This window comes from Diachasma alloeum, unplaced genomic scaffold (assembly GCF_001412515.2).
Source record: "Diachasma alloeum isolate Michigan unplaced genomic scaffold, Dall2.0 Dall_scaffold_00307, whole genome shotgun sequence".
NCBI classification, from domain to species: domain Eukaryota; kingdom Metazoa; phylum Arthropoda; class Insecta; order Hymenoptera; family Braconidae; genus Diachasma; species Diachasma alloeum.
This window is the reverse complement of record NW_021680446.1, coordinates 119,529-122,841: the sequence shown is the minus strand read 5'-3', so window position 1 is coordinate 122,841 and position 3,313 is coordinate 119,529.

Genomic DNA, 3,313 nt, shown 5'->3' with positions numbered 1-3,313 from the left:
GGTGGGGGGGGGGGGGGGGCGGAGGGGGGAGGGGTGGGGGAAATCCAGGGGTCTGTCTCACTCGGTCGGTTGTCTTAGTTCGTATGCATATCTCAGTGCCTCCACATATTGATTCAGGGGCGTCATTACGCGTCTTAAGGGGATGGGGGTTTTATTAAAGATTTTTTTCTTCTTTTTTCTTTCATTATTGGAATAATTTTTTTTCTATTTTTGCTCTGGGAGGATTAAAATTTTTTTTGTGGGGGGAGGGGTAATTGGGGTAATTAATGCTCGGGGGAGGGGATTTTTTATTTATTTATTTATTTATGTTTTTGGGGGGGAAGGGGGAGTTGATTGTAATTTGGGGTTGCGAGGAATTAATCAATGATCTTAGAATTGAACAGGTCAATTTTTTAATTATTCCGATTGCATTGATAAGGGAAGGTATTGAGGTTATGTTAGGGACGGGCAGAGTTGTCGTTTTAAGGACGATGAATTATTTTTCAGAATTTTGGGTGCCAGGATTTTTTAGTAGTTATTTAATTATTGCGCGTATGAATCTCAATATTTTCAACTGATCATTTTTATTCGATTGATCATTGAATTTCAATTACTGGATAATTTTTTCCCGCGAATTTCTCAGCATTTTTATTGTTAAATAATGGGTCTCGGTGAATGTTCCCCTGATACTTCAACAAAGTTGACTCAAATTATAGTGAAAGAATTCCAGCGAGATTGTGGTGTCATCCAGCGATTGTCTAAAAAAACTCGAATGACTTTTGCCTCCAGAAATACGATACAATTTACCGACTGATGGTAACGAAGTTGAAAATTTTGTTTTCGCATTCGTCGGTAAAACCGGTATCTGTATGGGTGTGTCGATAATTTACTGACAGTTGATAAGAGAGTCAATAATATAATCGTCAGTCGATACAATCATTTAACTTTTTTTATCGTCAGCAAATTCTTTAAAAACTTCTCCGAGATAATTATTAATGACAATTATTATCAATTATAACTATAATAAATTACACTATTAATTATTTTAAATACATTTTTTTGCTAATTTTTTTTAGTAATTCAATTATTAACAATTATAATTAATTATAATTATATAAGTGAATTTTTGATCATGATAATTAATGATAAAATGATGACTAATTGCAATTCCTCTGTTCATTAAATAAGATGTCATAATTACAATTAACCTTCTTCTCAAACGCAATAAAGAAAGGGAATTTCTGGAATTCTTTTTTCTCATTCGTCGGTAAAACCGGTATCTGCATAGATGTGTAGATAATTTATTGACAGCTGATAAGAGAGTCAATAATATAATCGTCAGTTGATACAATTATTGAATTTTTTTATCATCAGCAAGTTCTTTAAAAACTTCTACGAGATAATTATTAATGACAATTATTATCAATTATAACTATAATAAATTACACTATTAATTATTTTAAATACATTTTTTTTCTAATTTTTTTAGTAATTCAATTATTACCAATTATAATTAATTATATTTATATAAATGAATTTTTGATCATGATAATTAATGATAAAATGATGACTAATTATAATTCCTCTGTTAATTAAATAAGATGTCATAATTACAATTAACCTTCTTCTCGAACGCAATAAAGAAAGGGAATTTCTGGAATTCAATGTTTTTTTTTGTAAAAAGAATCCGTCCGTTGATGATGACCTTAAATAAACCATCTTGATTGACCTCTTTCCACTGAAGGCTCGCAAAAAAGGTTATCCAGTTACAAATTTATTCAGAATCAATTAAAACCTATTCAGTCACTGGATTCTATGACGATTAAACACGCGATCAATTCTTTCACCTTTTGATCAGCCACTACAACAATAAAAATTGGCGAAGATTTCATCATAATCGAATCATTAACACTTCATACTTGTTGAGTTATTGCTCATACTTTCGTCTAAATCATCTCCAATTAATTATTCAAATTGTGAGGAATATTTTCGTTCGCTCAGTCGTTCAATTAATTAATTCATTGATTAATTTATTCAATGTCATCAAAGTCATGAAAGCAAATCATCAACACCTGATGATGTTGTTCATCGTTTTTGAGGTAATTAATTTTTAAAAATAAATTACTACAATGATTTCACGACAATTGTTATTACAAAATTGCAGAATCATCTCGTCAAAAGGTTTCTCTGCAGCTTCAGTCGTCATTGAACACTGATTAATACTTGATGACTTTTTTTGCTTCCTTTTGCGATAATTAGTTTCTCTATCAATCATCGGAGTTACGAAGTAATCATTAATAATTAACGATGCTCTCGGTTTTTTACTTCACCAATTGATTTTTTCAAAACAACTGTTGCAATAATTTCGAGATAATGGCAGAATCATTTCTTCGGAGGGAATTCATCAAACAGTCATTAACACGTGATTACATTTTAATTCGCTTTTGCGCTAATTGATTTAAAAAATGAAGTAGTAAAATAATTTCGAGGTAATTCCTGTAATTAAAAAATTGCAAAATCATTTCTCCCCAATCAACATATCATCAGTTATCAACAGTTGATAACGTTTAATATTTTCTTTTGCACTAGTCAATTGAAAAAATGAATGATTAGAATAATTTCCAGGTAATTCTCGTATTTATTATTTAGTTCCATCATTTATCAGAATGAATTGAAAAAATTTATGTCATGAAAAAATTCTACAATCATTTCCCTGAAATATTTTGCAGATAAATTCATCATTAAACAATCATTGAAAAAATCATCAACACTTGATGACGTTTTATATTTTCTTTTGCAATACTTAATTGAAAAAAAATGAATGATTAAAATAATTTCGAGGTAATTCTTGCACTTATTATTTATTATTATTATTTATTATTATTATTATTATTATTATTATTATTATTATTATCATCATCATCATTTCTTTCCCCAATCATTCCTCAGAAATATTTCGCGCATAAATTAATCATTAAACAATCATTGAAAAAATCATCAGCCCTTATTAACGATTTTACTTTCTCTCTGCGTTAATTAAAATAATTTCGCGCTAATTGTTAAAGTAATTCAAAAAAAATTGCAAAATCATTTCTCTTAAATGACTCAACATGGGTTTGGTTTTCCCACCAGAAAGAGGTATGCAACGAAAAATCATCGAGTGAGCGTGCAGGACCGAGCGAGTGTGCAAGGTGAGCGGGTTTTGCAAATAGGGATCGGCGAGAATATGAGACACACTCCAGACCCCATACGAAAAATCAGAATGCATTTTTCGATTGACCCGTGCAGAAATTTTTTTTTTCAACCTCTTTCTACAATTGTTGACAGCGGGGGG